Source organism: Prinia subflava, chromosome 1 (assembly GCF_021018805.1).
Source record: "Prinia subflava isolate CZ2003 ecotype Zambia chromosome 1, Cam_Psub_1.2, whole genome shotgun sequence".
In the NCBI taxonomy this organism is placed as follows: domain Eukaryota; kingdom Metazoa; phylum Chordata; class Aves; order Passeriformes; family Cisticolidae; genus Prinia; species Prinia subflava.
In genome coordinates this window covers 97,552,145-97,565,612 of record NC_086247.1, presented here as the reverse complement: position 1 = coordinate 97,565,612, position 13,468 = coordinate 97,552,145, and positions in this window count along the sequence as shown.

Below are 13,468 nucleotides of genomic sequence, written 5' to 3'. Positions count from 1 at the left end.
TTTATTTCATGTTTCTGAAAAAGATGGGATATACAAATAAACAGTCAAATTTTAAAAATATGGATCACCATATTTCTCTTTCCTCAAGAAAATATGGAGGTTAGAGGTCAGATCTTTGTGCAGTGTTGGCTGAAGTCATCACTTCTAGCAGGTGCTACCTGACAGTACCAAGGTGTCAGATGTTCTGACAAATGCAGCACAGAAAAGTGAAAATAATGTGCAAAATAAGCTGACCTCTGATGGAAAAGATCTCTTTATTCTAAGAGACTGTTACAAATGCCAATCAGATATTCCAATTTGAAATAATAATTTGGTTTATTAATAACAAATCAAATCACAGAATTTCGATAACCCACCAACAGCGGAGAAACTTGACAGAGTTTTCCTGGGAAATGTCAAGGATGAACCGTGAGATACAGGGTCTGGCAGCCTGCTATCTCCCCCAACAGTTCACAAATTAGCCCGGTTCGGGGCTTGGTTTTTATACACTTTATTCCGCCCTCGGCAATATTTCCCCACATTTCCCATTGTTTCCCCACCAACTATACAAATTTGGGAGTTTCCCCGACCAAGCAGAAAAGAGTTCTTTCTCAGTTCAAATGTTAATGTCCAATTTCAGTAGGTCCTTATAGTTGATGAATGATCGAGATATCGAAGATGTGGCTTGATGGTCTGTGAAGGTGGCACCCAAGGTGTGAGTTGCTGGTGCCAGCTTATCTCTGGAGGTCCCCTCCCGGTGCTTGAGAAGGCTGCAAGCTTTCCCGGAAAACTCCTTTGTTCTTTTCTGAATGGGGGCGCCGGCTATTTCAGGGTGGTCAGTTTCACCATCTGCTGCAAAATCTCTTAAAACATAAACTTTTACCTGATATCACTTTATACAATTTTATAAATTTCCAATTTATCATAAGAACATGAATTAACCATTCCACATTTATAACAAGACAAACCTGCAAAAATTACCGAGAAGGTCAAAAGCAATAAAACCAGTAATCTCAGAGAAGAACAACTGAAGTTATTAGTCTTATTGAGTCTTTATGATTAAAACTTCTTATCTTGGCAGCTTAAAGGAAGTTTTTTTGTCTGGTCTCTAACTCAGGTGACTGACTTTGAACTCATTTGAGTTTTGGATTAGGCATCTGCTCATACAGATTTTAGCAGAAAAAAAGTGCAAGATTTTCTATAACGGTTTCAGTTCTTAGATTTTTAGTATACAGATAGAAAAGTAACAACAGCAGCATCTGATTGACAGTAACTTCATGGCATGTGCCTTTAATAACTGCTCTTTTCAGGCTTCTTTAGGAAGTTCAGGTAAAGGAGAAAATCTTGAACAATGTCATGACATGAAAAGAACAGAATCTCATCTGTCATTGTCCAGGAATCTGTTTTAAAGGGAAAATATATAATAAATGGTAGATTTTTGATTCTTAGACAAAATCTGAACTGAAAGAACAGAAAATCCTGTCAGTATTCATGCTGGGGATTAACTTGGAGCAATCCCTAAATCATAACACATCACTCCACACCCCCCCATCCTTCTGAAAACCCTTCAGAAAAAGACAACAATAAATGTTTTTCACATGGAACTGCTGATAATCTGAGCTATTTTATGAGGAAAAATGCAGTGGCAAATGATGAAAACAATTTCACATCATGATTCAGTTGAAATACTGGGAGAAAATTTTTTCTTGCAGTTTGTTCTGAGGAGCAGTGATGTTTTACTGGAAGTTTCTCTCTGATCCCTAAGAGAAATTATGCAAGTAACCATTTCCAAAAATTGTATTTTGAAGATTGTATTCTTATACTTAGTGTTGGAGTTATAGTTCCTTATTTAAGAATTTGCATAAGCTTCAGAACATCCATATACTAAATGCTATCCTGTCCATTCCCAGACTGGTTTTTTTTGTTTGTTTGTTTTGTTTTGTTGGTTTTTTGTTTTGGTTTGGTTTGGTTTGGTTTGGTTTAGTTTTTTTGGCCTTACTAAAAGGTCCCAGACTTTCATCCTAACCTGCATTGCTATTTCTGAGAAGAGAAGAATCCATTTCAGATGGGTTTTGCAGACATCAGGTCAGCAAAAGTGGAACACACAAAGTGGAAATTTTAAGTGGGTAAGAATGAAATAAACACAATTTTTTAAATGTACCTTATTTTATTTTATTTTACTTATTTAACATTACAAGGAATATTTACTTACCAGACCTCAATGATTTGTCTGGCGCACAGTCTACGGTGTGTGTTCTAACCCCTAGCTCACGGGAGTGTCATTTATTTCCCTTTTTCTCATCCCAAAGGAAATTATGGACAATTTTCTTCTATTTTTAATTTTTCCTAAACTTTTAATTAATGATGCTTTTTCTGGTGCTACATAATTTCTTGATTATAACAGTAAATAATAATAACCGTATATATTAAAAGTGGAAAGAAACATTGCTATTAACTTGAAATGAAATGTGAGAAAACTATCAGGACTCTGACATGTCTTAAGGCCCTGACCAGCCCTGCCTGTGATCCCCACCCACATCCTCTTCCCAGGGGCCTGGGAACCTCACTTCAGCTCACACACTGGCCCTTGGGAGTTGTGAAAAAAAAGAAAGTACTTTCTATTTTAGTAATGATTTGTGTAATATGTTGCAACCTACCCCCAAACAGAGTAGTCCATTTTCTGGAAAGAATCTCTTGGACGATTACAGTGTGGGGTAACAGACATTTTGGACTGTGTTCTGTAATAAGCTGAGGTCTGTTCAACAATGCCAGCAGGATCTCCAGCATTTGCCTATTTTCAGACTTGAGTATCCAGTAGACCTAACAGTAAGAAAAGGATCTATATAGCATCAAGGAAAATGTGTTATGGAACACTATACAAAAATGTTATTCAATTCCCTAAAGTCTTCCTTGACTTCCCATATGACTAGGAAATAAACAAATATGTATTCACTTATTTCCTTCAGTTGTCCTGCTTTGATTTTTTCAAGTGGCCTAAGTGGCCAACAGGTAAATTTCTGTTCTTCCTATCTCCAGCTGATAGGGAAGCCCAAAGACTTGGATTGCAAGGCATGTAACCAGCTCTGACTATAAACAATATGAATGTTATGTGATAGATGGGAAGACTAGAAATTTCTCTAGGAAATAATTTAGGAAACCCCATATTTCTGCTGTTGGCCCTATACAGCTCAGACATCAGAGCACAATTATCACCACTGCAAAATAATTTATAAAACAGTAACATGATCTTTCCTTATGAGCAGCTTCTGGCTTCCCATAAGAGCTCTGTGTCTCATTTCAGCCTTTGCAAGCAGCATGCACATTAGCTGTCACATTAACAGAAAACAGTGCAAAACAGATAAATAGGCTCCCAAATAACTTCACACCATGGCAAGAGAATGCTTTGGGAGCTTCACATCAGTCTGAGGGACTATTGCCTTCAGAGTGCAGTTGAGACAGTAGTGCAAGCAGCTGTTAATACCTTGCTAAGTACTGCTGCTTAGGATCTGAGTCTCATGGATGAAGGAGCACTCTCCCCACCTCTGACCTTCCTGATGCAAACGTAATCTGTCCTTGCTGTGCTTTCCTTTATTGAGGGGAGGCAGAAACAGGGTTCTCCCCTGTTGCCATGAGGCTCTGTCCCTGGCTAGCCGATGTGCAGTTTCTCCCGCTTGCTAATGTAAACATTGGCATGTTTTCCTGTCTCTCATTGTTTACGTATTTCTAGTTGGGAGGAGAAAACGTAATTGACAGTTAGCTTGACCAGTGTGAAGTAGGAGGTGGGGATTCTATCCCCAAATCGATGGTCATTATATGAAATGTATATAAGTGACTTTGTAAATAAACATCGGGTCTTCCTGCCCTGCCCTGCAAAACCTAGAACGTCTCCAGAGTCTCTCAATCCTGGTCAGGCCCCACGGAGATACTTGGTGCCCACGTGGTCAAGTAGCAAGCTTGTGAGACAAGGAAAAAAGAAGAAAAAATCTGTCTTCCACAAGCTGCAGGAAACCCACGATGTTCTCAGAGGAGAAACTTCTGTTGGAACTGTTCCAGTCCCTTCTGATGTCCTGTGACGCTGACCTGACCGAGGTTCATGTAAGAGAACTGTATAACTGGGGAAAAAAGCTTGGAATTTTTCATACTGCTGAAAAGGCACTTTATATTGGCCCATGGAGAACCCTGGGGAAATGCCTTTTCTCATCCGTCCTTGACAGAAACTCTAAGGCAGGCACTCTTTTACGTGCATGGACCACAGTTTTCCTGCTTTTAAAAGAGGCTGGAGAAGAATTCAAAGCTGATTCTGGGCTTTCGACAGGAACCAGGACTGGTTCCCCTGCGAGCTCCGTCTCTTATGACGATGATTGCTCTAATGCAGAGTTCGAGCCCAAGCAGGAGACCCCCACTCCCATGTCGGGGGTTGGGCGTAGCCAGCGCGGGTCTTGGAAGGGCTGCGGGACTTTTGTGAGCCTTTTTGCTGGGCCACTGTGCCCGGGCAGTGCCGCTGGCACGCGCGCGCCGCATCCGCCCATGTCGCGCCGAGCCAGAGCGATTCAATGCCGCTCCCGCCGCTCCGCCGGCCCTGCTCCCCGGCCCTCACGGGCCCGGCATGCCGCGGCGACCCCCCCGCTGCCCGCCGCCACTGCAGGGTCCGCCCTGCAGCTGCCGGCGTCGCCCCTTGCTGCCGCCTCCCTGGCCCGCCCCGCCCCGCCACGACCTGCTCCGTGCAGGATTCGGCAGGCGAGCCTGGCGGGGACGGCCCCTCCTTGCCCCGTCCCCCCGCTGCACCAAATGCTGTGCGCGGGGTCGCCGCCGGCGGCGGCCCGTGCAGCGCCCACAGCGGAGCCGCCGTCGCCGCCCACTGCGCCGCGCCCCACCCCACGCGTCAGGTGCCAGTCCGGCGCCGCGGGGGGAGGGCTGGGCGGAATGCTGCCTGCCGCTGCGGGGCCCCCCATGCCGTGCGACCCCCCCGTGCCGCCGCCCGGCACCGCTGCGCTTCCCCTCCCTGCTGCTTGGGGAATACCCCCCCGCACCGAGCGGGAGGGGCTGTCAGCTGCCGCTGCTGCCGCCAACCCACCCACCAACCCATCTCCTGATGGAGCAGGAGCCAAGAGCTGTGGCCAATCTGCCACGCCCCCCTGCCCAGTGCGACCGACACCCCCCCGCTCACAGCGGAGGCTGAGTGAGTCGCTGTCCCCTGCCCGCCCTCCCGACGGGGTCGAGCCGGCTATGGGGGATGAAGAAGAGGCGAAAGCGTTGTTGGAGATACATGTTCAACCTGTCATAAATTGGGATGCAATTTCTGGTCCTGTATCCCAGCCAAATCAGGCTGCTAAGCTAACAGAGCTGCTGCCTGCAGATGCAGCTTTGCCCGAGCCAGTTCAGGGACCTGTGGGTTTGGTTCCACAGCATCATAGCCATGATGACCCATCATGGGCAGTCCCGTTTCCCTTATTAAGGGATGTGGCAAAAAATAATACAAGCTTCACTGAGGCAATTCAATGGATAACTGCAGAATTTGAGAATCTCGTATTTCCTTATGAAATAAGAGGTTTTGCATCAGTGATGTTTGAACTTCAATAGGTTTTTACCTTTGAGAGAAGTGGAAAATTCCTAGCTGGAGAAATGGCTGTCAGAAATAGCCACCTGCCTCGAGACGATCCCTTGTTTGGGGTTGGAGCTGATCTACTTATGGGGAGGAGTCAATATGCTTGCCCTGAGGTGCAAACTGGTCTTTCTCGCACTGTCTTAGATTCGTGCAGATATATATCTGCATTGATAAAAACCAAGTTATCCTTCTCCCCAAAGCAAGACTTCTTAGACATAGCACAGAAGCCAGAGGAAGCTTTTCATAAGTTCATATCGCGTCTGATGCAATTTTTAGAGATAAGAGTCAAAGATAGTACCTTAAGAATGATATTATTGGAGCAATTGGCAAGAAGCCATGCTAATTCTGCTTGCCAGAGGCTCCTGGAAACCATTCCAGAGACTTCTAATGTCCTGGAGATGGTCCAGACCCGTGCAGTTCTGAACACCTGTGAGTCTATGGTGATTACCCCATCAGCTGCTTCACAGCCGGCTGATATTGGGCAGAATAATGGACATGAGACACAGGCAAATATTCAGGCCAGTGGAGAACAGGAAAAGGAGGCACAGAAAGTGACTCCCTTGTTTCTCTGCGCACAATGTGGGGATCCAGACCATACTGCAGAAACATGCAAAGCAGTGGGTCATGCCAAGCCCTTGCCAAGCCTGAAAAGTCGGAGGTGAAGAAGAAGAAGCTGAAGACATCAGGGGGATGAAACAGTTTCCCAAGCTCTAGAACAAGAGCAAAATTCTCTGGCTGGTTTACAGCCATCATCTCAAGTGTAGGAAGTGTTGATGTTGCCACATAGCTATGGTCAGTTTTCTTTGGACCTTTGCGGTGGGTTTCTACGTCCACATCCTATGTTGCATGCATTCTTTGAGAAAAAGTCAATTGCTCAATTTGTGTTTTCTAAGTTCTCTATCCTCAGGTTCTGCGATCCATGCTAGGAAGGCGGCCGCTGAAAGTCTGCTGAGCTGCCTCAGGTGCATTGGACTGATCCTGTTTAATCCTGTGCATCCTGTGCCACCCTAGTGCCACCCATCACAGAAGCCTCTTTGAGATCTGATTACCATGGACACGGACTGGCATCCTCTCTTTTCCTATATGGCCTCCATAGAGACTTTGGATCCTGTGGAGCTGCTGGACAAGGACTGATTGGAGCAGTGTGATGCTGAGAGCCAGTGGACTGTTAATCGTGGACTTAGAGGAATTGTTTGCTATGGTTCAGTTTTATGTACGGTAGCCATTGTGACCTCTGTGGGGAAAGTGCATGTTGTTTGGGGGTTGTGGTTTTGGGACAGAACTTTTGGGGTTCAGAATTTTGAATTGAGTGGTTAAATTCTTCTTGGAATGCTCCTGCCTTTTGCACCGTATATTCCCTTGTATCTTATAAAAATTTAAAAATATGAGGGTGTTGGTTAAATTATGTTAGACTATGCTCGAGATATTTTGAGCAGGTTATTGCAAGGGATTCAGGGTGAAACCCTGGGTAGCAAAGGCAGAATCAGACCAACATGTAGCCCTCACACCGTTACCTAAATGAAGGTTGGTGAACTTCATACAGGTTTTTTTTCCTTCTTTTTTCCTGTAACATTATTGTTCATTTTTCTTTTTCTGTTTTCTTTTTTAATATACTTAAAAGGGTGAGATGTTGCCATGAGGCTCTGTCCCTGGCTAGCCTACGTGCAGATTCTCCCGCTTGCTAATGTAAACATTGGCATGTTTTCCTAACTGTCTCCCATTGTTTACATATTTCTAGTTGGGAGGAGAAAAGGTAATTGACAGTTAGCTTGACCAGTGTGAAGTAGGAGGTGGGGATTCCATCCCCCAATCGATGGTCATTATATGAAATGTATATAAGTGACTTCGTAAATAAACGTCGGGTCTTCCTGCCCTGCCCTGCGGAACCTAGAATGTCTCCAGAGTCTCTCAATCCCGGTCAGGCCCCGCGGAGACACTCTCCTGTCACTTTTTCTTTTTTTATCTCTTAATTTCTTATTTCTGGCCAGTACAGTGAAATAATGATAACAACAATGATAATACTCATGAGGATAGAGCCTGCATGAGACAGTAAAATGTTCATCATGGCTATTGCACTTGATAGAGCACTTCATAGATTCTTCTTGGTCCATTTAAAAAGTTTCCTGCAGACTTTCTCTTTTGCCTGCTGCATATTAATACAGCCATTGGACCTTCTGAATAAAACTAGTAATTGTTTTGCATAGTGCCTCCCATCCAACAGTTCAAATAGCCACAGTGCTTTGGCAGTTGGCAGAAATACGCTGCTTTGCTCAGGGGTGAGTTTCTGACAACTTGCAGACAGAACTGTCTTTGTATCTTTTAAAAAATAAAACCTTGAGGGTTGAGTTTTGAAAGCATGTTGGGTGCATATTCCACTTAAATGTGTCTCAGTCTCATTAGGTGCTTTATGGGCATCCCATATCATTTAAATGCTTTTGAAAACCTGTCCATACATAGTATAGAAACTTCTAAGAGCTTTGAGAATAGAAGTAATGCAGTAGTTCAAATATGTTGTGGAATTTAGGTAATAACCAATATTTTCAAAGGCATTCGTATGCCTGAGTAGGCTCTGAAGATCTAGGTTGTTAAATTACAGAAATATTTGAGAAGCTTTACAGCAACTTTCTCTTTGAGAATATTTCCTTCACTAAATGGCTGATAGATTAATAATAATAACTAGTGAATTAATTACTGAATTAATTACTGAAAGCTTGATGCAATTCCATGAACAAAGTACAGAAATTGAATAAATGCAAATAAAAATATTCATACAAATATTTTGGCACATGAAACTTTGATCCAATTGGTCACAAGATCAAATTAACCTTATCTTGGCATGAACAGATGCCATTATGCTTGGAATTGTTATTGAAGGCATGGAAGATTATATCCTGTCTCTGTTTGATTTTCATGTGTTCAGTTTTGAGTCTTCCAGGATATTTACATGACTGGCTCATCTATATGGTATTTTGAAATCTGTGATTACAAAATAATAAAGTACAAAGAAGTCATTATTGTATCTGGAAAGAGATGAGACTGCATACATAGGAAAAGCACAGTCAGGACAGCTGTGCTAACGCAAGTTCTGGCTCTGAATGCCTAACGAATCCTTCCTTTCTTCCAAGATATCTCCCTAGCACCTGCCAGTGGTGCTTTTACTGCATATATTTTAAAAAATAGCCCTTTTTTCCCCCACATAGGTGATAATTTACTGGTAACAGGACACTGATGTCAGTTACCAGAAGTTCTAGTTTTCCAGTTTTCTCCAAATTAATATTTCAAATTAGATAAGGATTTGGATATTTGCTTAAAGCTTTGAACGTTTCTAGCATCCCTTTTTTCTCTGCCATACACTAGGCCCTAAATCTGAACTTTATCTTGTCTTCCTAGGGAAGTTCCTGCAGAGCGACACTGATTGACTCCCCTGTTCCTTGGCAGTCTGCATGTGTTTGGACCTGGACCTGACAAATCCTGCAGGGCATGCTCATCTGCTGCCATCTCATCACTCTGAACAGTGATATTTTGTCTTTGTTTCTTGAGTTTCAGTCCTTGATGATTAGAAGCGTACAAGAAAAGTTTTGGCATACTGTACATTTCTGTATCTCAAACACTGGGCTGGATTATGGAGCTCAGCCCTGGTTAGGCTGCTCACAATTGCTTCTCTTGCTTCTTCTGTCATCAGTGTCTTCCACCTCAGCATGTGGGCAGGCCAGAGGGTGGATTGACAAGAACATTTTGAAAGTCAGCACTGACAGATGGCAAGTCCTACCTCTGGTATGCATGAATGCCTTTCAGTCTCACAGATGGAAGACTGCCTGTTTAGGGAGCAACTCGGTGGAAAAGACCCTGGTCTCTAGGTTGGAAGGAGCAGAGGAATTTTCCAGTCAGGTGAGGCTGGGGAACCTGGGCTTGTACAACCTGAAGACATAACATCATGGAGTATGACAGCAGCCCCCTGAGGCTATGGGCATGTCATGGAGTAGATGCAGCCAGGCTGATCACAGTGCTGCAGGGCAGGAGAATGTAAAATAACTGTCATAAGTTGAAAAAAAAGAACTTCACAGTGGATATAAGGAAATTGTTTTTCCCACAAGAAGAAACAGGCAATGGAACAGGTTACTCAGAGATGCTGCATAATCTTTGCTCTTGGAGGTTTTCTAGATGCAAATGGACAGAGCCTGGAGCAACCCAGTCTGATCTCAGACGTGACACTGCTTTGAGTGAAAGGATGGACATGAGACCTGAAATTCCCTGTGATCATATGATTGCCTATTGTTGTCTTGTTTTGGGCAGTGGACTCCTGTAATGAGTGTTGAAAAGAGAGATGTTAAAATGTTATAAATTTTGGAATTATGGCAACTTCAGAAAGGAGAAATGAAAGACTAAATACTGGGGTGTTGAAAGGGGGATGACAGTGTTGGGTAATGAAGAAAAAATGAAGAAGGATAGGGACACATGGTCAAGGAGAAAGTAAATGGAGATGGTAAGAGGTGGTATGAAGAAATGAGTGATGGGTAGTGAGATGGGAAGCAAAGTGGTTCAGGGACACACTAAAGAGAACAGATAGAAATTGCGAAACCCTTCATATTCATATTTCAGAGATGAATTCTTCATTGTCAGTTTTTCTTGGAGCTTTTTCTGTTACTAAATATGTAGATTAAAAGTGCCCTATTAGTGCCACCAACAAAATTCAGAGCCTATGTTAATTGCTAATTTTGTCTATCCTTATGGAAAAAATATCATTAGTGCTTTCACATTTTTGTCTCAGGGCTATGGGCAGCACCATCTCAACTATTAGTAGTGGGTGGCAATATCTGTGGCTCAGAAACCCTGGATTAGTTCCCAGCTTTGTTGTTATCACAGCATTGTATTGTTTGGCAAAAGGATAAGGCGTTGTACAGTACTTTATCTCTGAAAGCACAAAGTCTGGGAATGTGAAAAAGCAGATACTTGTTTCAATTGATTTTGAAACATTAGAAAAAGAAAAAAAGTTGCTATATATTTTAAATATCACTGTATTAATATATTTACATTAAAACTATAGTACTGGATATTGCTCTGAAAAAGCATCTAATATTAGTCTTAGCTTTGGGTTATTTGTGTGTCTGGATAAATAAACCTGTCAGAAAAATTTTGTGGAAAGGTGCTTGTTCAAGGACCAGGTTTGGTTTCTGTCACTCTTTCCTACTGATGCTTATTCACATAATCAGTGAGGTTTAGTGATGGTGTAAAGTGAGGTTTAGTGATGATGTAAAAACACTTTGTTTTGAGTAACTGTGAAAAAATAAATCTGTCCGTTACTCAAATTGCATTGACTTCTGCTTTAAGTATCAATGCCAATTTGAAGGTCTAGGCTAAAATTTAAAATAGCTGTATTTTAAACTCTCCAGCTACTTCGCCTCTCGGTCTCAGGAATGTTACTATATCACTATTTTCAGACCATTTTTAGTGGTCTTGACATATGCCATTCATATTATTTCTTCATGATACACCACTATTGTTAAGGGAAAAGAACACTGAAAATAAAGAACACTGAAAATGAAGAACACATAAAACTTTGTGTAAGAGCTGTTAGCAACAGCCCCTGAAGCAGACAAAAGAACCCACTTGATGGGTGATGCAATATCTCGTTGACAATTTTAAAAATATACCAAATTTTTCAATGGCTGATAATGAAGATATCTTTCAGATGTTTAGGAACAGAGTATTTTTGTGATAAATTGTTTGGTTTCTCATCTGTGGGGAAGGGAGTTCTCCAGTTTGTTCCTCATATACCTTCTACTAAGTTAAAAAAAAGTCACAAACAAATGCGTTATTCTTTATTTAGTATTTCTGTTTAGCCTAATTTAACTCTGTAACATTGTCTCAAATGCTGAAATTTCTGTTTGTAAGTGAGAAAAGCATCTTCCATCTTGAGGAAGCCATCACCTACATCTGGTAGTGAACATACATAATCTGTTATTCTCCATAACTTTGGTAATTTGAAAAGAAAGTTAAAACTTTGTTTTAAAACAATTTTTAGAAGTTTTAAAACTTTGTTTAAGCTCCATGAGATGCTGTAGCCTGGCAGGGATGGGGCCTTGGGAGACTCTGCTTGGGTATCAGCCAGGGATTGGCTGTGACGGTGATTTGGGTAGGATGGACTGTGTGTTTTCTCCAGTCAAGGACTGCGCCCCCTTCAAGCCTGTAGACCCCAATGCCCAAAGGCTTCTATGAAATGTCCCACAGCTCCCATCCCTGCAGTATTCACAAACACTGCCCTTGCTCCCTTGCCCCTCCCTCACCTCCTCACCTGCTGGTCCCTAGCTCCTGGCAGCTTCTGCTCCCACCCAACACTGCTGTCAAATATTTCTCCGATCTCTCCCAAGATATGGCTGTGTCAATTGCACTCTTCCTGGCTGTGCTGGCCATCGTGCCCAGCTGAAGCATGATCAACTGATCTATGTGGCCATGGCCTAGCAAATGCAGCAGTGCGAGGACTCACTGCACCAGGAGACAAGGTGACCGCTGCAGGATACTGAGCAGCATACTTCCACAGGCCTATCTGTGGAAAAAGCTACCCTCCTCTCTGTGTGGCAGCAGTGGACCAGGAAAATGAAACTTGCCTTTAACAGCTGCTGTGATCAGGACAGCTCCAGGAAGGAGAACAAAGAGGAGGAAAACTTCAATGGAGCACACCGTGATGTCAGGTCCTTGGTTGTGCCCATCCTATTGCCAATACAGGTACTACCTGTTGTCGTTATTGTTTTAAGGACGGCATGATAATAACAACATGACTCCCTGCTTACAGCAAGTGAGAGCAATCGTTATTCTTCAAAAGCCTCTTTTTATACAGTATTTTGGTACAATGAATATGATTGGTCATTTAGAGCCTACACCTCTCTGTAAACATCTTAGCCAGTAAACAAGTTAGAAAAACACCACCTACTAATGGGTTTTCACCTCCCAAGGACTGTTTGAATTTCTCCTTAAGATTTCTCAAGCCACTTTCTCAGGCCTGTGTTGAGACACAAACTTTAAAGAATGTAGGTTTTTAGAGAAATTCTGGAATTAAATAAAGTAGAGAGATAGGCCTAGCAAAAATTAAAAGTTAATAGTTAGCTATCCCGGATTTGAATAACTAATTGCTTTTCAACTATATGTTTGCTTAGCTGTGCTTATAACGAGAAACTGGGAATCTGATAAATAGATCTCAGGAACACAAGACAATTACAAACTGCCTGTGTTCAGAAACCCATTGAAAAGTCACAAAGACAGGAAACTAAGAGTCTGACCAGGAGCTCATTTGTCACTTAACACTGAAAAGGTAGAAAGGTCAGAACAAGGAAGACTCGTATTCCTTCCTCATTTCACAAACCCTACCCATAAAAAGGACCACTGACCCATTTAAAAGAAATTACCATAAGAAGTGGAGAATGGGAGGTGACCAGGTTATGAATATGCATTTGTATTCAGTACTTTTGTAAATAAAAGGCCTGTAATCAGCTGTAATTTTTGTGATGCGTACTAGGAAGCAATCCCATGCGCTGCTCAGTGTCGTAATAAACATACACTTTCTAGATTTAAACTGTTAGAGAGTCTTTTGTCCATCACAGTTGGGTATTGATATTAGATCATATCCATATTTTAATTAATCAGTGTGAGAATGTTATGTGACTTAGTTTCACACAGACACTGCTGCTGCCTGATCTCTCACATTCAGCATACACAACCTGTCACTATATGGATCTGAAGGACCTGGTGTGTGACCTTCTTGGTGTCTTCTGAGTGCTTTGTAAAAGTAGTTTCATGCCAGAAATACAGCCAGCCACTGGGATGGATTGTCCTGGGGTGTCCATGAGAACCAAATTTTCTACCAGCTGCTCCTGCCCCTGCAGCCAATCA